The sequence below is a fragment of the Capra hircus genome, chromosome 16 (assembly GCF_001704415.2).
Source record: "Capra hircus breed San Clemente chromosome 16, ASM170441v1, whole genome shotgun sequence".
Classification (NCBI taxonomy): domain Eukaryota; kingdom Metazoa; phylum Chordata; class Mammalia; order Artiodactyla; family Bovidae; genus Capra; species Capra hircus.
The window spans coordinates 72,574,243-72,599,816 of NC_030823.1; the positions used below are offsets into that span (position 1 = coordinate 72,574,243).

Consider the following 25,574-nt stretch of genomic DNA (forward strand, 5'->3'; position numbering starts at 1 on the left):
ATTTTTCTGGGCTCCAAGATTGCTGCAGATGGTGATCGCAGCCATGAAATTAAAAGACGCTTACTCCTTGGAAGAAAAGTTATGACCAGCCTAGACAGCATATTAAAAAGCAGAGGCATTACTTTGCCAACAAAGGTCCATCTAGTCAAGGCTATAGTTTTTCCAGTGGTCATGTATGGATGTGAGAGTTGGACTGTGAAGAAAGCTGAGCGCCGAAGAATTGATGCTTCTGAACTGTGGTGTTGGAGAAGACTCTTGAGAGTCCCTTGGACTGCAAGGAGATCCAACCAGTCCATTCTGAAGGAGTTCAGTCCTGGGTGTTATTTGGAAGGACTGATGCTTAAGCTGAAACGCCAGTACTTTGGCCACTTCATGTGAAGAGTTGACTCATTTGAAAAGACTCTGATGCTGGGAGGGATTGGGGGCAGGAGGAGAAGGGGACGACAGAGGATGAGATGGCTGGATGGCATCACCGACTCGATGGACAAGAGTTTGGGTGAACTCCGAGAGTTGGTGATGAACAGAGAGGCCTGGTGTGCTGCGATTCATGGGGTTGCAAGGAGTCGGACACAACTGAGTGACTGAACTGAACTGAACTGAACTGAATCCCTCTGTCATTTTCCCTAGAAGAAGCTCCCTCCTCTTCACCTCTGGGATCCTAGGACACTTTGGAGGTTACCATAGGGAAGTGACTCAAGTGCTTCTTGGTTCTCTGAACATGGCTGAATTTCAAAATGGCAGCAATTCTGTGGGAAACCCTCCTTCCTTCTGCTCTTTCCGAGTCTTTCCCTCCTCTGCTAGCTTGCCCTCGCCCTCAGGTTCAGCTTGGGTGTCCTTTGTGTGGGTCCCTGGAAGTGGTTTGTCACCCTCTTGTGTGTCCTTGCAGGGTGAGCTGGGTGAAATGATTCACGTCCAGGTCAGTTGAGGTCTCTTCATTGGCAATACCTCCATACTAAGTCCTGGCCTCATCACCTTTCTGAATGAAGTGGTTTCTCCCCTGTGGGTGGTTTTGGGGAAAAGGCCCTCAAGAATGTTCTAGAAGGCATTGGTCTCCAGTGCCTAGCATGGAGCCTGGTACTGGCACTTGCTCAATAAATGACTGTTGAACAGATTAACCCTGGCTTGCGTGGGCTCTAGATGACTCCCAGGATCTGATTCTGCCTGATTCATCAGAGGATTTGGGGGGATTTGACCAGTGGAGAGGGCTTCAAGTTCTGAAAGGGAGGTAGTGTATGTGTGTGTGTTCATGTCCGTGTGCACTTTGGGGGGAGTAAGGGCACATGGGGATGGTCCTCACTGCATAGTATTGTGGGCCAGGCCAACAATACTTGCTGCCATGGTGATCACCGGCTTCTACTAAACTGTCCCTACTTGCTTTTCTCCATTATACGGAAACTTCTGGACAGTTTGAACAAGCCCTCCAAGTGTCAGGCTACTTGCCAAGTTTCCAGGAGGCCCAGACCACTGTTGTTTCCTCTTTTCATCCCTAAAGTATTGCGGATAAATCACCAGAAACTCTGGGTAAGCCTGACCTCGCCACTGACCTATTTATGATAGAGTTGAGGGTTTGTCAGGGGATGGGGAGGTTTCCTAGGCTTATAGGTCTCTGTGTCAATGGAAGAGATGATGAAAGTATCTAGGCTAGTCAATCAATCCAACTGGAGATGCTGGAATCCCAGGAGACTTTTAGAAATGAAACTATTTTTTCATTTAAGAAAAAGCAAAAAAAAAAAAAAAAAGAAAGAAAGAAAGAAAAATCTTCCTTGTAGGGAGGGAGCAAATGGGTGGGACCATATGTCCACGGAGACAGGGGCTGCGGACTGGCCGTGGAACTCTTCATTCCTGCTTTTTCTTTCCTTTTCATCACTCCCTAAGGAGACCCATGGCCTATGTGCTTTAATTCTCCATGCCTATGTGGCACCATTGTGGTAGGCCTTTACACAGCTTACTTCCAAATCTGAACAACATCTCATGAGCAATGGATTGTTATCTGCAATATACAAATGAAAAATGAGAGGCCTGGAGAAGTAAATTAACTTGTCCAGAACATACTACTAATAAGTGGATGAGTCAGATAATTTATTCACTCAGCAGACAAACTAGATTATGCATTAATCTACGGAGAGATAAAAAAAGAATAAATTGAGTGGGTTCTAGTTGATAAGACATTGACAGTCTAGAAGAGGAAAACAGCAATTACACAGCAATATGGTAGGTACAATGCTCAAGCTATAACAGGGCATTGGGCTAAGCCCCAAGGGGGCATCTAATGCAGCTTGGGAGGATCAGGGAAGACTTCCTGGGGGAGGTGACATTTGAGCTGAGAGTTATGGATAAGCAGAAGTTAGAAAAAAAGGTTGAAGGTTGAGGCATTTCAGAAAGAGGAGGCAGCACAATCAAGACATGGAATTAAGAAACAGCAAGGTACGTGGAACTACAAGCAGTTTGGTGTTGCCCTAGAGTTGGTCTGGCGAGGGTTGATCTGACTTCAAAATGCAAATACTCTTCTCACTGAGCTTGATTTCCTCAAAGAGCTGATTTTGGAGGGTGTGGTATGTGTGCCACTTTATGGGGCCTGGGACACACAGTTTTCACACTTTAAAAGGCCCTTATGGAATTAACAGAAGATAGGAGGCTTTTACTAGAATTTCTACCTTGTAACTTCTCAGGAAGGCTTACAGGGGATCAAGCGGGAGAGGGAGCCAGGCCAAAGAGGCCAGTTGACTAACTGAGGGAAAGGCGATCCACCCCCACCGTGCTCCATGACTGCCCCACGGCATTTTGGAAGAAGTAGGCCAGAGTTTACCGGGGAACAATGGCTGCGGGGTTCACTGCCGCAAAGCACGCTGTGGTGAGTCAGAGTGAAGCAGCAAGTACACACACCAACATGTCTAGTTGGCAGCAGTGAAGATATTACCTCAGTGAGAGGCCGGGGCTGAAGATGGGTGTGGTCTAACTGTGCCAGCAGTTTTGCTGGGTTCTTTCTTTTGTTGGTGGCCTGGTGGGAGTGGGGTGGGGGCCGGGGGCTGGGGACAGGTATGATACACGTGTCTATGTTTCCACTTACTGAATACAGGCAGCCCCCCAAATCGCCATCACGGTCTGGCTTTCTGCTCTCTTTCCTTTCATAGGTCTTCTCATGGGACCACTTGAGAAGATCTGTAGGTACTCCTGCCTCTGTTGGGAAATATCCTACAGCCCAGGTCTATTGCAAATAGCTGGATTTTCTGTCCTGCTGTGATGAATGCTCTAGGAAGGTAACTGTGACCAGATACTTTCAGGGGCTTTTCCTAGAAGTCCTTTCTTGTATGGGGCCTGGAATCAGAGGTGGAGGAGCTGGAAATACCCTTTGCCCTTTCACAGGTCAGGAAACTGAATTGAGGATTAGGAAGTGACTTGCTCAAGGTAAGACTCAACTCTGACATAGACCCAGGAAAAGTCTAGACTCTTGACTCTAAACTTGATGCTGCCCCCATGCTGGTCTTCTGCCCATTGTCACAAAGCCTGAAATACTGTTTAATTATCTTTCAAATGAGCACTGCTGTTTACCTTTTCTTTGCTAAAAAATAAAAGCCACTTTAAGGACCATGGTTTATCTGTAGGTTCAGGGCCCACCACATGGTCTTATACAGTAATAATGTCCCTAGAACATTTTTACCCTTGAATGCACATACAGAGGCCCCACTGGGAACTGAGATTTGATGGTACCTTTTGATTTAAATGGGACCTCATGTGTAACATGTCTTCCTGTCCATTATCTTGCCTGGGCCCTGTTCAAATCCAGCTATATTTTCTGGGTTATTTTTGTATTCATAGTTCTTGACAAGAAAATCCTCCCATTTAATCTTCGCTTTATTTCTTTGTTTCAGGAGATTATCTAGCGTGTCTAATAGAGCAACAAGTCACGTCCCGCGGCTCCAGGCCTGCAATTCCCTAGCATACCAATCTCAACCACAAGACTTTCCCTCCGACCTCGCCCAAGTCAAGGGTGGAGGTGGGGCTGCTCTCTGCCCCCTGGGGAGGAGGAATCTATGACCAAGTGGGTAATGTTCTTTCTTGATTTCTGCAGGTTTCCCCGGAGAGGTAGCATTCCTGTATGATGGGGTACAGAGAGCTCTGAGATTAGCTTTCAATGAAGCATTGCAAACTTAGATTTAGGGTAGAATTATCCTCCCGAGAGTTGCTGGAATATTGGTGAAATATCACTTCTTGCTATTTCATTCATTCATCTGGGACAGGAAAGACATCTCTTGGGGGCTGATTTAGGTCAGTGGTTCCAACCTTTTTTAGTATGGAGAGCATATTTTAATCTCAAAAGATCTATAGAACTGCAGATAAAGATACACTTTAAGAACACGTCGGTAGAACAAATACTTAATAACAGAACCTATCACCTTTAAGGGAGTTTGAATGCTATTAATCACGGCCTTATCTATGTGCATGCATGCTAAGTCACTTCCCTCATGTCCAACTCCTTGTGACCCTATGAACTGTAAGCTGCCAGGCTCCTCTGTCCATGGGATTTTTCAGGCAAGAATACTGGAGTGGGTTGCCATGCCCTCCCCCAGGGGATCTTCTTGACCCAGGGACTGAACCCACTTTTCTTAGGTCTCCTGCGCTGGCAGGCAGGGTCTTTAATGCTAGCGCCATCTCTGCATGATCCCAAATCTGAGTTCTTGCTTTCTCTCTGTGTTTCTGCAGCTCTCCGTCTTCACCGCTGGCCTGAACATGCCAGAGGCCATAGCTGATTGCCCCTTGTTCACTACCTGCTGTATACACCGAGCACAGTTCCTGACACAGAGTATGCACGTTATGCATATCTGTAGAATGAATAAATGAATACATTAGTAATATCAGGATAGTTTGACTAATAGTATGATTCATGTACAACTATAGGTACCGATTCACACAAAGATAGTGTCTCCATGGGGCCCTAGGGCTCCCAGATCGGAAATCATGGATCTAAATTTCTATCCTTGGGTCCAGTATGTTCTCCATTTTCCCCTGAGGGAGCTTAGTGTTCAGTCGGCCACAACTATTGGTCTGTGGGTTTAGAGACACATGATAACTAAAAGTGGGAGCAGTTGACATTCCAAAGGCCACAGGAAAAGGACAGAATGCAGAGCTTAAACAAGGCTGGGACTTCCCAACACCCATGCAAACCAGGAGGTTAATGACAGCTGCCTTCAAGAGGTAGTTTCTAATATTTGTAGGAACAAAAAGTAAGCTAATCTCTGGGAACCTCTAGGCTGTGTAGTTGTGATTTCAATCCCAAACAGGCTTGCAAAGGTACCTTGCCTCTTTCCTCTGTCAACCTATTTGTGCGGAGTGCTGATCACTGAAATGACACACAGTAAATGCTCGTTGTCCTGTAAGACATTGGCTGGGAGTAGAGATGAGTATGGAATTAAAAGAAAGAATGATTGATTTAAAAGATGGGAATGTGTCCCTGCTACATGCAGGGTGTGTATTAATATTTAAATGCTGATGTCTTTCTTCTTTCTCAAGACAACGGGGCTTCTTCTCTGGATTCTCTCGGTTGGTTCCTTCCTCACCAAACAAAGAAAGGGAGGTATTCCAGGTGTGAACACATCAGGGAGGTTTCCTGCTTAAGATTCAGAGATTCATAGCCCTGAGGAAATGAGTAAAAGAGAGGAGGGGAAAGAGCAAGAGAGATGAAAAATAGAATCTTCGCCACCTGCTATTTAGTGATTAGCTCCCAGATAAGGAAGGCAGCGACACATTCCAGGAGCTCAGGACTTGCCCAGACGGAACTCAGAATAAAGGAGGGCTTGGTGAGAAGTAAAGCCAGAGAGAGGGGTGGTGGTGGGGGCTACTGAAAACACCATCCATCAATTTGTCTCAAAGCCCCTCCGTGTCACGCAGCTCTTACGAATTTAAGGTCCTCACTTTCTTCTCTTTTTTTGGTTTCCCCTGCCTTACCTGCCTTGGTTTATTACCTAAGGAGTAATGTAAAGCTCTTTCACGAACAATTGGTGTGACTGGGGCAAATAACTTACCTTCTTAGATACAAGCCTAGTGGCTGCTATCTCTTGAGAGTTTCAATAGCTTCCTCCAAAGCATAGAGAAAAAAATCAACAATCACAACCAAACCACTGAATCCCAAAACCCCTACTGCTGGGCAGGGGAAGCCCTGGTGAGTTGGTGGGTGAACAGCCTCTGTTCTTGTTCTTAGTTTCATGCACACCAGGTTGTTGGATTAAACCTCAGTGAAAAGCAAGCTCTTGTTCATTCCCTGACAGGGGAGCAGGCTGCTGCCGTGTGAGGTTTTCCTTTCTCAGGAGAGAACGTGGAAAATAACGTCTGCACAGCCTACCTCTCTCCATGGCACCTGTAGCCACAAACATGACCCGGGTCTGAGCAGAGGGGGCAGGATGCTCTGTACTTGTCTGGGTTGTGTGGTCTCTTCCCTCATTAGCCTTTGCTGTTCCCTTTGTTCTTATGACCAAGAGTGTCTTGTCCTTGACAATGGCCATGTGTTCAATTTTTCCAACACGGTGAGGTGAGGTCCGCACACTGGCTTTTAACCTCTGGAGCAGGTAAGAACCATCGAGCTTTGACAGATGCAAGATCAAGTTACTAATTCAGCCTGATTCTCATTTTGCTCTGCTTCCATAGAAACTAACTGTGGAGCCATGGATAATTATGCTTTGGGAGAAAATAAACACTCTGGTGATTAAAAACTGGAAATCACTAGCTTTGAAATTTCTCCAAAAATATAGTCCCAGATGTCACGCAAGCTCCCATTCAAATATAGGCTGTAAAAATCCAACTGTAGACATCGCCTTGTAAAGTGTTCACAGATGCAAGAGCAGAAGAAATTCTCGCAGCTCAGAAAAGCAAGACTTCTGCTTTTTTCCCTTTCTTTCTTTTTTTCCCCCAGCTCCGGGGGGTGATGGAGGGGTTGTGCATCAAACTGTTCATTTCAATATGTAATTTGCCTCAAAGAATTTCCGACTTAATTTATTTTCTCACCAACCTGAATCCAATTCAAAAAACATTTATTGAAACCCGAACAATCTACTTTCTGTTGACGAGTGCTAATAGGTGCAATGTTACTCCTTGTCAACTTATAAGAGCACACACTGAGCTTGGAACTAAACAGGAAAACAGAAATTAAACTGGAGTTTGAATTTGTTTCCCTCTGAATTTTCCACCATATTTGGACATGTACAGTGGCTTAGTGGGAATGCATTATAGTGCATTCTTATGCATAATTGTGACATTGTAGACATTTCTTTATTTAAAAAATAATTTCTTTTTAAAAAAATTTGGAATTTTTACATCTTAGTGCTGAACATATCTCTAAGGCAGAGGGGATAGAATTGTAGGGGAAAAAAAAATGAATGATGTCAAAAAGTCCCTGCAAAAGAAATTTTCAACGTTTCTTTGCTAGTTCTTGGACTAAACAAATATTTTTCCTGTGAAAAATGACAAATATAATTTTTTCCCAATAGCCCAGCCTCTCTGCTCTCTTGAGTTCCGTGGACATGTGGCTCCTCTGAGATACTTAGCAACATCATGTCAGTTTTAGCTTGAGAACTGTTAGAGTATCCATAGGTGGGAGGAAATAGGAGGGTATGAGTGAGTGTATATGTGTGTGTGCACACTCTCTGTGTGCCTATGTGTAGTGCCAACAGTGGTGTGTCCTTACTGGACTAAAATTCTATACCAGATCTTTGAATAAATTGGACAAGGCGGTTGCAATGTTTGGCCCAACATTATTGCCTTCCGCCCTTGATCTGTAGTTAACAGAGAGAGTATGGCCATTGTGTTAACATTCTAGACTTCTCTGCAAGTCTAGGGTCCATAAAGAAAGATGATTTCTCCCCTCCCTCTGTGTGCAGATTGTGTCTATCTGTAAGCGACAGCCCAGATTTCTATTCCTTTTCAGTTCATTCTTTCACTCCTTTATACAACAGACAATAACCAGGTACCAGCTCTGCACCCAACAGTCTCCTAGGTGTGGGAGACACTACAGAGAAGGTCCCTGACCTTGTGGGGCTTGCACTCTGGTAAGAGAACACAGAAAGCGAAATAAAGCCCGTAATCTCAATTCACAAAAATCACCATGGAGATTGAAAAATCATGGAGATAGGATATAATTAGCAGGTGTGTGTATGTGGGGCACAGGGAAGCACCCTCTGAAAAGGTGATGGGTGAAGACAGCCTTGCCTGGAGGCAGGGGGGTGGGGGGTTGGCTGGCAGACAGGGAAGAGGGTTGGCTGCTGGAGAAACAGTGGTGATCCAGCAGGGACACGTTTGCTTGTTCAAGTGAGTTCTCCTTGCACGCACTACATTCTAATGGAGGCGGTTTTCTTGACTGGTTGTTAAACCAAGTGGGAAGTTGGACTCTGCCAGGAATGGATGTGAAAGTGTCTGCTGGGATCCTTTATATGGGGAAATGAACTTGCTTTCCTTAGAAGTGGAAGACTTGATGGAGAAGCTGCAAAGCTTGAGTGCTGTGGTCCCACTTTGCCACTGACAGATTCTATCCTTTGAGGGAAGTCCCTTCCCCTCTCTGATTTCTGTCTCTTTCTGAAATAAGGTGTTGGATTGAGTGATCTGATATTCCCCTCCAGCGCAGACAATCTTTGAGCCCCCTAAAAACAGAAACTGAGATCAAATTTTCCTGTTTGAGAATCCCAGTTAATATGGACATACTCACTAGAATGTTCATAGCCAAGCCCTAGGTGGAAACAAGCGTATGAACTGGAGTTGCACCTGACCAGTTCCTTCTAGAGTCTAGAGGAGCCATATTCAGACACTTGACATATTTTACTCTCCTTGATTTGATCTGTGTTATGACTTTAGTCCTGTAGGGAGCTCCTACAATAGACAACCCGTAGAGAGAATTCCAAGTACAGGCCAGACCTGCCAGTGTACACTGAACAGAGGCATCTACCTTGACCACATGCAACTGCATGAGAAAGGGCCAGTCTGATAGCAGAGAAAGGCCAGACAGGAGTCCTAGGGTTTCGCTCTTCAATAATAGATGATCCTGCCTAACAAAGTATGAAGCAGGGCAAAGGCTAATAGAGTTTTGCCAAGAGAATGCACTGGTCATAGCAAACACCCTCTTCCAACAACACAAGAGAAGACTCTACACATGGACATCACCAGATGGCCAACACTGAAATCAGATTGATTATATTCTTTGCAGCCAAAGATGGAGAAGCTCTAAACAGTCAGCAAAAACAAGACTGGGAGCTGATTGTGGCTCAGATCATGAACTCCTCATTGCAAAATTCAGACTGAAATTGAAGAAAGCAGGGAAAACCACTAGACCATTCAGGTATGACCTAAATCAAATTCCTTATGACTATACAGTGGAAGTGAGAAATAGATTTAAGGGACTAGATCTGATAGAGTGCCTGATAAACTATGGACAGAGGTTCGTGACATTGTACAGGAGACAGGGATCAAGACCATCCCCATGGAAAAGAAATGCAAAAAAGCAAAATGGCTGTCTGGGGATGCCTTATAAATAGCTGCGAAAAGAAGAGAAGCAAAAAGCAGAGGAGAAAAGGAAAGATATAAGCATCTGAATACAGAGTTCCAAACAACAATAGCAAGAAGAGATAAGAAAGCCTTCCTCAGTGATCAATGTAAAGAAATAGAGGTAAACAACAGAATGGGAAAGACTAGAGATCTCTTCAAGAAAATTTAAGGGAACATTTCATGCAAAGATGGGCTCGATAAAGGACAGAAATGGTACGGACCTAACAGAAGCAGAAGATATTAAGAAGAGGAGGCAAGAATACACAGAAGAACTGTACAAAAAAGATCTTCACGACCCAGATAATCACGATGGTGTGATTACTCACCTAGGGCCAGACAACCTGGAATGTGAAGTCAAGTGGGCCTTAGAAAGCATCACTACGAACAAAGCTAGTGGAGGTGATGGAATTCCAGTTGAGCTATTTTAAATCCTGAAAGATGATGCTGTGAAAGTGCTGCACTCAATATGCCAGCAAATTTGGAAAACTCAGCAGTGGCCACAGGACTGGAAAAGGTCAGTTTTCATTCCAATCCCAAAGAAAGGCAATGCCAGAGAATGCTCAAACTACCGCACAGTTTCACTCATCTCACACACTAGTAAAGAAAGGCTCAAAATTCTCCAAGCCAGGCTTCAACAATATGTGAACCGTGAACTTCAAGATGTTCAAGCTGGTTTTAGAAAAGGCAGAGAAACCAGAGATCAAATTGCCAACATCTGCTGGATCATGGAAAAAGCAAGAGAGTTCCAGAAAAACATCTATTTCTGCTTTATTGACTATGCCAAAGCCTTTGACTGTGTGGATCACAATAAACTGTGGAAATTCTGAAAGAGATGGGAATACCAGACCACCTGACCTGCCTCTTGAGAAACCTATATTCAGGTCAGGAAGCAACAGTTAGAACTGGAACAACAGACTGGTTCCAAATAGGAAAAGGAGTACGTCAAGGCTGTATATTGCCACCCTACTTATTTAACTTATATGCATAGCACATCATGAGAAATGCTGGGCTGGAAGAAGCACAAGCTGGAATCAAGATTGCCGGGAGAAATATCAATAACCTCAGATATGACACCATCCTTATGGCAGAAAGTGAAGAGGAACTAAAAAGCCTCTTGATGAAAGTGAAAGAGGAGAGTGAGAAAGTTGGCTTAAAGCTCAACATTCAGAAAACGAAGATCATGGCATCTGGTCCCATCACTTCATGGGAAATAGATGGGGAAACAGTGTCAGACTTTATTTTTTTTGGCTCCAAAATCGCTGCAGATGGTGATTGCAGCCATGAAATTAAAAGACACTCCTTGGAAGGAAAGTTATGATCAACCTAGATAGCATATTAAAAAGCAGAGACATTACTTTGTCAACAAAGATCTGTATAGTTAAGGCTGTGATTTTTCCAGTGGTCATATATGGATGTGAGAGTTGGACACATTTCTGTATGTGAAAGTCAAAAAGCAGAGACGTTACTTTGCCAACAAAGGTCCGTCTAGTCAAGGCTATGGTTTTTCCAGTGGTCATGTATGGATGTGAAAGTTGCACACTTTCTTTCTGTTAAGAAAGCTGAGCACTGAAGAATTGATGCTTTTGAACTGTGGTGTTGGAGAAGACTCTTGAGAGTCCCCTGGACTGCAAGGAGATCCAACCAGTCCATTCTAAAGAGATCAGTCCTGGGTATTCTTTGGAAGGACTGATGCTAAAGCTGAAACTCCAGTACTTTGGCCACCTCATGCGAAGAGTTGACTCATTTGAAAAGACTCTGTTGCTGGGAGGGATTGGGGGCAGGAGGAGAAGGGGGCAACGGAGGATGAGATGGATGGATGGCATCACCGACTTGATGTCAAGAGTTTGGGTGAACTCTGAGAGTTGGTGATGGACAGGGAGGCCTGGCGTGCTGCAATTTATGGGGTCGCAAAGGGTTGGACATGACTAAGTGACTGAAGTGAATTGAACTGAACAAAGGTCTCTGGTTAAGGCAGCCCTTTACTGTGATCCTCTGGTTTGCTGGCACAGAAGCAGCCTTCTTTAGATCCTGCTGTAAGGTTCAGAGAACCCCATGGCTGTTTATTTCTTTGTTGGGTCTGTTTAATGATGTTCTATCATTCAGGTCAAAGAATACCCCGAGGCCCAGTAAAGACATAGGATGAGAGGGGTATCATTATAAACGTGTTTTGAGCATTCCTTCTATATGGGAGAAAAGCATCTAAAGAGACACATAGTGGATCAGATGTAGTCCTTGACTTCCAGGAATCTTCTTCACCTAGACTCATGCAGATGCCTAACGTGAACACAGGTCAGAGAGAATGGAGTGATGGATGTAGTGAAGAGGAGGGCAGTGGATGCATTGACACCTAGAGCTGGTCCTTAGGGATAATTAGGACTTCGAAAGTCAGAGACAGGGGTGAAGAAGGGCCTTCTCAGACAAGAGAGCACAATGACTAAAAGCTAGGCATGGAACAGAACTTCCCAGGAAGAACAGTGAAGTATCTGGGATTCAAGGGCAGGAACCTTCAGTTTAAGTTTAAATTCCAAAAGCTCAACATGAAGGAAACCAGAGCTCCTTTTGGAATGAAATGACGTTTGGTCCTGATGTTTCTGGTTCCCATTCCAGAAGAAGCAGGACGGCCTCCTCCCCTCTTTTCCGCCCCCACCCCCTCCCACAGTTGTTGGAAACCTGAAAGGGGAGCAAGGCTGTGGTTTTCAACAAGCTTGCCTCACCTGTGATCAGGAAATATTTTAAAATTTCATCTCTCCTGGCATGCTGATGATTCGCTTCAGAGTTAGAAGCAAACTTAGCTTAGGGTTCTTCACTGTTCCTTTGCTGTGGTTTCCAGTTGCCACGTCTGCCTCACCTTCCTCCATCTGATGCCCTTCATCTCAGACATCAGTCTTTGGAGATTTCTCTGTTCCTCTCTGATTTCAGTTCCCAGATCTCACCTGTCCATGTCCCCCTCTCACCAATCCTCATCATCCAGATGCCTCTGCGAAACAAAACCGCATACTTCCTGGCAACCGCCCTGGTCTGATTATTCATGCATCATCATGGCTTGTCCCAAATTAATTCTGCCCTGTCTTTCCCATCACTGTTCTTTTCATCTCAGTGTGTGCCAACAGACTGATTCATCTTTACTCTTGACACGCATTTGATGACCATATAGAATTTTACCGGCTAGTTATCTTCTGGCTACAGTATTTAGTTTGTGATCTCTACATTTCTTCTCTTTACAGCGCCATGTTGATAGTTAAACAACAGGACGGTTGATTATCACACATTTGGCCACATAACAACACTAGTGGTAACAAGGAAGAACTTTTAGAGAAGTTCTCAAAGCTGTGAAACAAATGATCCCATTTTATAAATGAGAAAACTGGGAGATTGACTTGGGACTTAATTAGGTGATTAAGTTTAAGGTCACTTTGGTAGAGACAGGAAGGGCTTGAACTCAGGACTACTGGGTAAAGATGGTGATTCTTGGGGCAAGCACCCTACTCTTAATTCTGTCCGCGTCTACCTGTATCCCCCAGAGACCCTTCAAACCAGAGGTTTTCACCATCAGTGGAGGCTTGTTTAAAATGCAGAATGTCTCCCTCTCCCCCAAACACATTCTGATTCTGAGGTCCTGGAGCCCTAGAATTTTCTTCATTAACACGGACCCCGTGATGTTATTGATGTAGGAAGGTACTTTGAGAAATTGTTGGACATAGTGGAGAAGTTTTTTCAGTCTGATAGCCTAAAAATGCCCTCTTTCTCTTTTACCTTCCATTGTATGCAAATTTGAGTTCATTCAGGGAGAGATCATTTATATTCTGCTTTAGTTCTTATAAAATACCACTTTAATCTTATTTTAAATGGCTGCATTTCTGGAAGAGACCATTTTATCTCAAAGAGAATTTTATTTCTGATGGTTTCAGATAGCTCTCTTCTTTTAATTCTCTTTTTCTTTTTTAAATATGACATCATAATCGTCTTCACATCTAGATTTTTGTGTTACACTGGTGTCTTTTCATGGAATATCGCCAGAATTGGTATTAATGATGGAGTTGTCAGAACTGTATTCTAAATGAGAGTAAAATTCAAATAAGGATCCAGATGAAAAATATGTCTATAAATATTTGAAAAGATCTCGCGCTCTCTCTCTCCATCCACCCCCCACACCACTCTCTTTCTCTCTCTCAGCAGTTTTTCTATTGAGCAAAAGGAAATATTGAATTATATAAATATCTTAGGGAATGCATTTTGTTACATGCACCATCTTAAGAAATATTCAGCTAAATTCTGCTTGTCAGAATTCAATAGAGGTCAGAGTACTGGAAAAAATATGAGTCCAGCTTTGATTTCCTTATGTAAATGTTTCCTCTAAGGTATATCCATTATGCCAAATCTAATGGTTCTAATAACCACTCCAGAGCCATCTAATTCAATTTAATTCTCCCCGATCAAAAAATGCAAAACAACTTTTTGAAAGACAGAGATTAGCTCTATTTCTACCACTAAAGGATATGAGAAAAGTATTAAAGAAATGAGCTCTCAGGCAGAGGTTTCAATATTGATTTCGTCTCCCCTAAGCTTGATCTTGTATATAGTACATAGAGTGAGATTTGGTATGAAAATATGCATTTGTAAGGCCCAAGGAAGTTGGAACAAATCATCTATTTTCAACTCTTCTTTGTGTGAATAGTATTTTTCCTTTGGATCAGGACAAAGATTTGAGTTCACTTCTCTCAAGATTTCAGATCATTGTCTTACAGTCATAGTTTCACACAAGCAATGGTCTGGCTTCTTACACAAATGTCATATTTTACAGAAATATCTTCTTTCCATGGAAGATATTTAACCCTGTCTTGAGAAAACGAGAGAAGATGAGTTTGAGACAGTGCAGTTCAGGTGCCTCCAGCCTAATGAAGGTACTTCGGTGCCTTCGGTCACCATTCCTTCTGTTGGGCCATTCACACTCCTACTCTCTTTCCATCCCTTTTATGGCTCTTCAACCATCTTCTAAAACCCTGTGGGAGAGTGTTGTCCACCCATCTCAGTTCTTGGCTCCATCCATGAGGAGCTGCCATAGGAACTTGTGTATTTCCATCTCCTTTGGGAGGAGTCTTCTTCAAGCAGGAACCTCAGTGGTAGTTCATGAGTGCTCTTAGCCTGTGGGAATCTGGCTTGTGTCTAGAAGCTCAGAGCCCTCTCTCTCGGAAATGATTATGCTTCAGTTAGAGGTAAAGGAGGAGAAGGGGACGACCGAGGATGAGATGGCTGGATGGCATCACGGACTCGATGGACGCGAGTCTGAGTGAACTCCGGGAGTTGGTGATGGACAGGGAGGCCTGGCATGCTGCGATTCATGGGGTCGCAAAGAGTCGGACACGACTGAGTGACTGAACTGAACTGAACTAAGAGGTAAAGCGCCTAATGATAAAAATAGCTCCTGTTCATTGACCACGTGCTTTGTGCCACATACTGGGCTAAATCATTTCCCAAATGCAGTCAGATTTCATCTCACAACAGCCCTATGTGTTAGATGCTTTTATTTCCATTTTACAGATGGGAAAGTTCAGGCTCTCAGTTGCTCTGGTGCCCAGTGAACTCAGAGTCGACATCCAAACCCTGGTCTTTCTGACATCAAAGCCTGTTTACTAAATATATGTTACACTTACCCAAAATAGAGATAATAGCTGTGACCAAAGACCAGGAAAGATCAACAGAAAAAGAAATTTATCTCCAGGGTTAGAAGGATTCAACTAGAAGCTAGAAGGCTTCGTGTAGTCTAGTGTGGTAGGCATCCTTTTTAAATGATTTCCCCTTGTAGGCAGAATTCTCCAGAAGAATGCTGTTGACAGCGTTCAGTGCATCATAAATAACATCCCAGGTGCTCCAACCAACCCCTCAGCCATTCTCCTCTAGAGAATTTCTGTCTGAACCACCCCCTCCACTCACATTCCTTCTTATTCCCTGCTCTCCACCCCACCCCCCATTTTTAACTCACTGTCAAGTGTTCGTATTTGCTGATTGCTTTTCAAGTGCTCCTACTATTTGGGGTTAGCATTTTTTTTTTCCTCAAAGGAGTACTGTCTCCACAGGCCTATTGCTTTTGTATTGTTGTTTAGTTATTAAATCGTGTCGGACTCTTTAGCCATCCCACGAATGGGAGCCCACCAGGGTCCTCTATCCGTAGGATTTCCCAGGCAAGAATACTGGAGTGGGTTGCCATTTCCACCTCCAGGGCGTCTTCCTGGACCAGGGATTGAAGGCAGGGTCTCCTGCATTGGCAGGTAGACTCTTTACTACTGACCCACCAGGGAAGCCCATTCCACTATGGTTGGTATCTAAACGTTCCACAGACATTCTTGTTGGTTCTCTGGTAGAAGATTGGGTTGTGTTTTCTTTTTTCTCTTTGGTTCTTAGCTGAATAGGACCTAGGGCAGGAGCTCACAGAGGTTTGATGTGCTAAACCAAATATGGAGTCCTATGCTCTGCAAAGGTGAAACACAGAGGATCCTCAAATAAGTTACATCTGAGTGAGTGCAGAGGTTAATCAAGGTGAGTCTGTATATAACTGCAATACTGTACTGCACTAACAGGAAGGCGTGGCAACCCACTCTAGTACTCTTGCCTGCAGATTCCCATGGACAGAGGAGCCTGGTGGGCTACGGTCCATGGGGTCACAAAGAGTCAGACAGGACTGAGCGCCTAAGCACAGCACAACTGTAACTCCACGCAGAACAAGATAAAAGATCGTAACAAGGGTACTAAGTGCCAATGCACTTCAGAGGTCAGGAGAGACCTGACCTAAGTGAGGGGACCACAGGGCTTTAGATGCCAACCAAACCCTCATCCCTGGCACCAGGGACATGCCAGGTTGTTGGTGGTGGCGGTGGGAGGGGCAGCGTGGAGAAACCTTTTCCTTTATACTCTCCTGAAGAATGAGTAGTTTATGGTGGATTCATTCTTTTTGTATTAAAACGAAAAAGAAAGGGCTAGGTGATGAAGGCAGCACGGCACTGGGTGCGGAAAGCTCCGTGGGTGGGCTGAGGGACAGGAAGAAGGATTCCAGCCCCAAGACACGGCACCAGGAAAGTCCACGAGGCAGGAAAGCATGGAGAAGTTTCAGGGAGCCAGAACTGGGAAGGCTGGGCTGGCATGCCGATCCCGAGCAGGTGCAGAGCAGAAGGGAAGGCCTGAACAGGAAGCTAGGGCCATGCTGGGAAAGGCAAAGAGAGCCGTTTGGCCACGGGAGCCTCTCGAGTCTTCCGAGCTCTGCAAGGCATGATCGTGGCTGGGCTGTGGGACGGGTCGTCCTGGCCTCTGCTCAGGACTTGGATTTGTGCTGAAGGAATCCTTCCTGGCCTTGATGGCCTGCAGCTCTTCATGCCAGGCTAGTCTCTGTTCCACGTGCCCACCCCGTCAGTGCTCCACCCCCAGGGATGACCCACAGCATGTCTTCCAAGGAGAAAGACCAGCAGAGAGGGAAGATGACAGTTGTCTTCACAGCACCTCGCAAACCTCCCATAGTTTCTCTTTTCTTTCTCTGGTCAGGGAAAGTCCAGGGGGACACTGAGATCTCCTCAGTTTCACACGTTATTTTTCAGGTCAAGAAAGCAAATCTCTCAAATATTGATATTTTCTTCCTCAGAATATTAAAAATAGAATTACCATATGATACAGTAATCCCATTTCTGGGCATAAAGCTGGACAACACTATAATTCAAAGATACAAGCACCCCCTATGTTCATAGCATACTATTTGCAATAGTCAAAACGTGGATGCAACCTAAATATCCCAGGAACAGATAAACGGATAAGGAAGACATGGTGTATATACACAATGGAATATTACTCAGTCGTAAAATAAGAACAAAATAACGCTATTTGCAGCAACATGGATGCAACTAGAGATTATCAAACTAAGTGAAATAGGTCAGAAAGAGGAAGACAAATACCACGTGATTTCACTTATATGTGGAATATAACATAAGGCACAAATAGACTTACCTACAAAACAGAAAGAGACTCACAGACACAGAGAACAGAGTCATGGTTGCCAAGGGGGAGGAGGAGGGGGGAGGGGTGGCCTAGGGGTTTAGGGTTAGTAGGTACAAACTATTACATATAGAATGAATTAACAAGGTCCTAATGTATAGTACTCTTTGCATGAGGTGGCCAAAGTACTGGAGTTTTAGCTTTAGCATCATTCCTTCCAAAGAAATCCCAGGGCTGATCTCCTTCAGAATAGACTGGTTGGCTCTCCTTGCAGTCCAAGGGACTCTCAAGAGTCTTCTCCAACACCACAGTTCAAAAGCATCAATTCTTTGGCGCTGAGAAGGGGACGACAGAGGATGAGATGGCTGGATGGTATCACTGACTTGATGGACGTGAGTCTGAGTGAACTCTGGGAGTTGGTGATGGACAGGGAGGCCTGGCGTGCTGCAATTCATGGGGTCACAAAGAGTCGGACATGACTGAGCGACTAAACTGAACTGAACTGAATGTATAGTACAGGGAATTATAAACAATATCCTTGGATAAATCACAAGAGGAAGAATGTGTATTTGTGCATAGTTGAGTCACTTCATTATACAAGAGAAATTAATACAACATTGTAAATCAACTCTACTTTGATAAAAATAAATTTAAAAATATTGATATTATGTTTCTCCTGTCTACCCCTCTTTCTTTTGTTTAAATGCATTTCAAACCTAAACACATACACACTCACATACTCAGCATGTTCACTCACTCACTATATCTCCTCCCCTAGCTACCTTGGTTCCACTGGAAGCAGTGAGGACAAAAAGTCAACCAAAATTTCTCTGAAATATCCATCTACCGCTTTAGTTAGTCATAGACTTCTCATCAGCCAGCCACTTCCTGTCTGTGATCATTTCCTGTCATTTCGTTCTGTTCCATGCTGTCCAGGCTGAAGACCTAACCTCCCACCCACTGCCTTTTTGTTTTTAATTGTTTTTCAATTCTGACATGAAAACCTATGAGTGGTTTCTTAAGACTGACTCTTTCGTTGATGTACGTCTTTTGTATTTTAAAATATTTCCACTTATTTGTTTGTCTCCTAAAGACTTTTCAAGCAAAAAGAACCTAAGCGCAAAAAGAGTTACCCAAATGAATATGACTGTTGCTGGATCAGACTCCAGTGGTCTCTGTGATGGTTGATTTTTTTGTATCAAAGTGGCTAGGCCGTGGTACCTGGATATTTGACCAAGCTCACCTGAATGCTGCTATGGAGGTGTTTTTTAGATGAGCTTACTGCAGCCATGAAATTAAAAGACGCTTACTCCTTGGAAGAAAAGTTATGGCCAACCTAGATAGTATATTGAAAAGCAAAGATATTACTTTGCCAACAAAGGTCCGTCTAGTCAAGGCTATGGTTTTTCCAGTGGTGATGTATGGATGTGAGAGTTGGACTGTGAAGAGGCTGAGAGCCGAAGAATTGATGCTTTTGAACTGTGGTGTTGGAGAAGACTCTTGAGAGTCCCTTGGACTGCAAGGAGATCCAACCAGTCCATTCTGAAGGAGATCAGCCATGGGATTTCTTTGGAGGGAATGATGCTAAAGCTGAAACTCCAGTACTTTGGCCACCTCATGTGAAGAGTTGACTCATTTGAAAAGACTCTGATGCTGGGAGGGATTGGGGGCAGGAGGAGAAGGGGATGACTGAGGATGAGATGGCTGGATGGCATCACGGACTTGATGGACATGAATCTGAGTGAACTCTGGGAGTTGGTGATGGACAGGGAGGCCTGGCGTGCTGCGATTCGTGGGGTTGCAAAGAGTTGGACACAACTGAGTGACTGAACTGAACTGAACATTTAAGCACCAGAGACTTTGAGTAGATTACCCTTTGTCATGTGGGTGGCCCTCATCCAATCAGTTGAACACTTTAAGAAAAATGCTGTCCTCTTCCGAGGAAGAGAGAATTCCCCAGGCTGTGGCAGACTACTTTTGGACTCAAGCTACAACGTCAGCTCCTTCCTGGGTCTCCAGCCTGCAGGCCGGCTCTGCAGATTGGGACTTACTAGCCTACACAATTTTATGAGCCAATTATTTAAAATCAATCCATCTCTCTGGGTCTCCTTCTCTTTCTGGAGAAGAACCTTGACCAATACAGCCTTCATACTCACATTCTTCCAGCAAGATTACGGTTTTTTCTTATATTCAAGAAATCACCTATTGGATAGCCAACCACGAGACGCCAATAAAGCAGTTCTTCTTTGCAATGACAATAACTTCCTTCCCCTCCTCCATCTTTTTCCCCGCATGAAAATTTGTATACATGAGAACCCCAGATATCCAGTTCTCACCTTGTTTCATAGTTTTCCTTTGCTTTCCCCATCAGTGGAGGAAAGTGGAATTTGGCTGCCATCGTTGATAAAATAGATATTGCAACTCTGAAGACCCCTGCCTTCTGGCTGAAATCTCCATGGCCTCCTTCATCTGTCTCTCATAAGTGCTGTGGATCACTGCTTTTACCCATCTGCATTTCTCTCCCCTGAGCCCTCTCCAAGTTTACTCTTTGACTTAACTGGGACCTTCGCTTTGATCAGAATGATATATTTGATGGAATGACACAGTGTCCCTGGGATGAAGTCAAGTATTGGGCATTGCCAAGAATCTCCCACAGAAATCTATTCCTGAATGAATGTACATCAAGCTTAACCATAGCAGACATCAGCATTTACCAAGCCCTACCTACATGCAAGGCTCTGAAGCAGATGATTTACAGCCATCGTCTCATTTTGTCCTGTAAATTAGACACAAGAGACTTTATTGATTGTTGCCCTGATGCTGAACTCCTGCTTTTAATAAGAAATGAAACCTCTGAGCTTTGGCTGGGTACATGGACACTAGAAATAAAAATTAAATCCCCCAGCCTGTCTTGCATGGAGATATGGCTTGTGTGACTAAGTTCTGGCCAGTGGACTCTAAGAGGAAGGGCTATGGGGAACTTCTGAGAAATACCCTTAAAGCGAGGATGGTGCTTTCTCTTTCTGCCTGATGACTGGACTTTGGACAGAGTGCCTGGAGCTGGCAAAGCCATCTCGAACCATGTGGTATAAGTGGGACAGCGTGGCAGGATGGTGGGACAGTCGGATCAAAGCAGTCTTGAGCCCTGATGACTTGTGGAGCCATCCTACTCATCTGAAACGACTTGCATCCAGGTTATTTTTATTCTCTTTAACATCTTAAGTCCCTTGGGGTTTTCAAGTTTCTGTCACCTGTATCTGAATCTGACACTAATGGATTCAGTAGGTTCAAATATTCTCATTTAAAAGAAGAAGAAATCGAGGCTCAAAGAGGTTAGATAACTTGTTCAAAATTACTTAAGTAGCAAGTTGTAAGTGCTGGAGCCTGGTTCTCTCCCATGCTGAAGCCCACTGCAGAGCTTCTCGTTAGTGAGTGTGGGCCTCTGGGTAATCTTCCTATCTTTTTTCCTGGTGGAAAGATTCTTCCGAGCAAGCATAGTTTGATGCAGCTGCTGTTGTCTGGAGAGAGTTTCAGAGGCCCCTTCATGAAAGATGCTCCCACCACCCCCGTACCCTCGACCATTCAGGAACCCTGGATAGACTTATCCCCTGGCTGCCTGATATGTTTGCCAAGTAGCTCCTTTTTAAAATGCAGGGTAGCAGAGCTGTCTTGCACACCCTGTTAGACTGCTAAGCCTGCCTGTCCAAACAAATCTACTCTGCCATGACTTTATTCCCCTGGCGTGTTGATACACACACTTCTCCCACTGGGGCTCGGGGCCTGAGCATGTCTGAGAAATTGAATGGCAGCAAGTTTTCCTGCCAACACTCGAGCAAACATCCCTGGAAACAAGGAAAGGGAGAGCCTTACTGTGTAGTGGCCTGGCTTCTGTGTGGCTCTTCTGCCAAAGGATTCTGGAAGCTTCCTTCAGATAGAGAGACCCTCAAGGTCCTTCAAATACTCAACAGCAGTCTATGCCACCATCAGAAAGACAGCCCCAACAGAGAAAAATGTGTCCTTTTTCTGCTTGTGTGAGTCCAGGCTCTGATCTAGTTTACTGTGTGACCTTGAAGAGAGACAACGTGTTGTGTTGAAAGAGCCCAGGGTTGAGTTTTTGAAAGTGTGGCTGCTTGGTTACAACTCCCACGCTGTACAGTTCAGTCTTGGGCAAGCCACTTAGACTGTCCAAGCCACTCAGCTATAAGATGAGAATTCATTAATTCCCCCACGTCTCCAGGTATGATACATCTCTCTATTCCTCTGACTCAGTTTTATAAAATGTGCAGTTTTCTGAACTCTGGGCACACAGAGATAAACCGGATATAGCTTCCCTGCTGAGTTTACCCCCTACCCAGCAGCATTATGGTAAATCTCAAAGTGTTAATGGATATAATGGTAATTGAGAAGGTAGAATGCTATACACACAAAGAGTTGTTTTTAAGTCACAACTTTGGTAACCTCAATTTCCCCTCCTCTAGGGTGGGAAATCTAAAATAATGGAAAAATAGGCGTCGACTAGCAAACTGGTTTCTGAGGCCACTAGCAAGAGTTGGGTCATAGACGGGGCATCAAATATTGAACTCAAACTCATGCTAGAACAAGTATATACTGAGAAACTCCTTGAAACTCTCCATCCTCAGAGCCCTTGCCCAAGTTCTCTGTATCTAAAGAATCTACAGGCCTCAAACTCCTATCCTTATGATCGGAAGATGCCTCTTGTCAGCCAGGAGAGAAACTTCAATCTTTTATTGAAAGCATTTTGCAGCAGGAAATGTTTTTTTTTTTCTTTTTAATTTGCCAGTGCCAATATAATTTAACTATGATTTAATAGCTTCTTTCATTTACTTGTTAAATTATGCTTCTCCATCACCTTCCCTTTGGGTTTTCCCGCCTTTTGGTCCTACAACCTCCCATTATTTATTAATGCCCCATAATACATGATAGAGGCAAGCAGAAAGCAGCCATTTCACAATGATTTAGGAGGCTCCTGGCAGCAACACAACAAGAACAGGAGCATATGTTCTGAGAGTCTCCCCTGTACTTGCCTCTTTGGACCTGAGTTGGGTAGATCTCGGTCATCATCTACGTGGGTCCTCCGCACCCCTCCCTATCCACCCCCCTGGCCATTTTCCTGCCCTGAGCCAATTCAAAATACTTGGCTCAAAATTACTAGTGAGTCACAGCTCTCTCTCCTTTTTTTTCCCAAGTGCCAACTGCTAGAATGAGCATGCTTCTCAAAGTGGTACTTAACCTAAATGACATAAAGAGGTAATTTGCTTTCCCTCCAAGGGAGGAGCCCTCTGGGGGATGAGGAAGTTTCAGATGGCTTGAATCTTTAGGGTCTCAGTTCTTAGAAGGAAGGTTGAAAGTACCTAGCTCCCTACGTCTCCCGCAATTCTTTTCTGGGAACAGCTTGGACTGTTTCGATTCATGGGAAGACTCTCACAGGGAATGGAGTGAGGATGCTCCCAAGTGCAGACTTGGAGGTGTTTCACAGCTTCCTCAAGGACACATCTGGGCTCCTAGCTGGACCTTCATCACAATTCTGCTTCCGCCAGGCTTTTGTGAGAGTCACATCTGTTCACGTCCCCAGTCTAGGTTTCCTCCTCCTCGTCCCTTCCTTTCTGCTTTGGACTAGACTAGTCCTCACTCTGTGAGTCTGTGAGTGGCCTATGGAGGTTCTACAGGTGACGGGGAGAACAGCACCTGGAAAAGTACAGTGACCAACCCATCGCCACACAGTGGAAGGGGGCAGAGCCAGAATCAGAGCCAAGCTTTCTTTTCGGCTGTAAACTTCTGTTGCAGTAGGTTAGTATTTAATCTTTTGGAGATGATATACACTCAAGCCCTTGGCACAGTGCCTGGCATGTAAGGCACGTTGGCCTTCCCTTTCTATAGACTACCCAAACCCATGGGCTGCCCAGGTGGCTCAGCGGTAAAGAATCCACCTGCCACCACAGAGAATGCAGGAGACGTGGGTTTGATCCCCGGGTCAGGAAGGTCCCATAGAGGAGGAAATGGCAATCCACTCCAGTATTCTTGCCTGAAAAATCCGAAGGTCAGAGGAGCCTGGTGGGCTATAGTCCATGGGGTCACAAAGAGTCGGGTATGACTTAGCGACTTCGTTCCATAGCAGGGTTTCACAGGAGGGTCAGGGGAGTGCATGGACAGATACCTGGAGTCAGAGACTTGGGTTTTCATCCTGGTTGTCCACTTACTAACTGGGCAAACCTGGAGGGGCTGCATGGCCTCTGCCAGCCTAAGTCTTCTTATTTGTAAAATTGGGAGATTGGGTTATTATCTGAGATCCTTTCCTGTTGTAACTTTGCTTTTCAGACTGCCTTAGGTGAAGTTGTCAAGGACTTAAGAGTCCTCCTCAAATGAATAAGGAAGTCATGACAAGCTCAGAATAATTGAGGCTTTATCATTGTTATATTGGGTGATGGTCAAATCAAGGCAAAAGGATTCCTTGGACTTTTTGGGAATCCAGCCCCTTATTTCTCTCCAGGTCCCAGATGCCCCTTGGCATATGCTCTGCTGTCTTTCCACTGGTTCCCTTTCCAGCTCTGGAGGAGCGCGATGGCACTAAAGGCAAGGCAAGCTCGTGATTCCTCCTTCATCCTCCAGGACACTCACCTGCCTCCCCCTCCAGATGGCAGCAAGAAGTCTTGGAGGTCTGGCATTGCACCCTGGGAACTTATTCTGACTTTCTCCTGGGGCCCACACAGCCATTCCCTATCTGGTGGTCTAGAATTAAAGCCTAAGGATGAGAGAGGAGATCGGAGAGAAAACAATAGCTGGAATAGAGACCCTGGTTCCTTTGCTTCTCTACCGTGTTACCTCCCATTCCCTGCCCTGCCCTGCAGAGGGGTGGCCAAAGACTAAGTCAGTTCAGAGACTGGAGCTTTACGTTTCTCTTGCTTACCCCAAGTTCTCGTCTCTGCAGCAGGTTCGCCTTTGTGGTGACCTCCACAAACCTCCCATTTGCATGTCTGCAGTGCCCCAGGTTTGCAACGACACGCTCCACTCCTCCAGAAGTTTTCACTCCTGTGGCGCCAAGGCTGGGAAACTTTAGAGAGCCAGGCTGTTCTGTAACTAACATCAATGTGGAATCTGCCTAAGCCTTGACTAATGTATTCCTTGCATTATTAAACACAGATTAAATATATATGGATATTTAAATGTAATGTGTTATTTTCCTAAATCTAGCTTTACTTGATGTTCCTTTGACTTCTCATTGCTCATCGTTGTCTCAGGGATCATGAATCACAGGCAGGAAGAAGCTGGAGCTTTCTCAGCACCAAAGACTTTGCAATCCCATTACATTTGCCCAAGAGACACAGCAGTAGCTCTCCCGCCCAGAAAATTACTGCTAGGGTTCTTCACACGGGAACGTATTTTCTTTCCTTCCTAGACAGAGCTTATTTCTCACCAGTGATTCAAAGGCTAGGGCAGCCAGAGCCTGGCAGACTTGTGGGTTTGTTTCTGTTCTGCAAGCAAGCTTGTGTTCAGGGCAAGTCATTGAATAACAAATTCAGACACAGTTGGTGCCTTCACACTGATGACACCTTTGCTCACCCTCCGTCAACTGTACAGACGTGTTCTCCCATGGGTGCTTGGAGGACCCCAATAAGCTCTGCTCTATTTTCTTTCTGAAAACAATGTAGTTCATTTGTCAAGGTTACTGCTCAATACCCCCAACCTAATGGTAAGGAAATTACACCCACCCAAAAAAGTGGTACGTTTGGAGCAGAGGCTGTATATAAGACATCATTCCTGCTTGCTGCCCCAGGTCCCCTTCTGTAAGGAGAGGAATAGGGAGTGGGTCTTGGTTATCTACAGTCTTTGCAGACTCTGACTTTTCATAAATCTCTGTGTTTCCAAGGAAGCCGAAGGGGGGATATAGATACTGCGCATTTTTCCAGCTACCCCTAAAACATGCTCCCCTCTCGGTCTTGGTTAAAGATTTTCCATTTGATGTCGATCAGTCGATTGACCAGGAGCTTCTGTTTATCTCGGGTTAGTGTGTTAAACCATACGCCACGGGCGTTCTAAGCCAGTTCATATTAGCTAACAAG

The 25,574-nt window shown here is 44.7% G+C and overlaps 1 long non-coding RNA gene across 6 annotated transcripts in view; it reads left to right on the plus strand.

Moving 5' to 3' along the window:
* Window positions 1-25,574, plus strand: part of LOC102169208 — an 86,931-nt gene that overhangs the window by 36,965 nt on the left and 24,392 nt on the right. Inside the window, exon 2 of one of the 6 annotated variants that reach the window (XR_001919336.1) lies at window positions 24,005-24,170. The exons of the other annotated variants lie outside the window; for them this stretch is intronic. This is a non-coding gene — a long non-coding RNA (uncharacterized LOC102169208). The remainder of the gene's footprint in view (window positions 1-24,004; window positions 24,171-25,574) is intronic. 6 annotated transcript variants of the gene reach the window in all.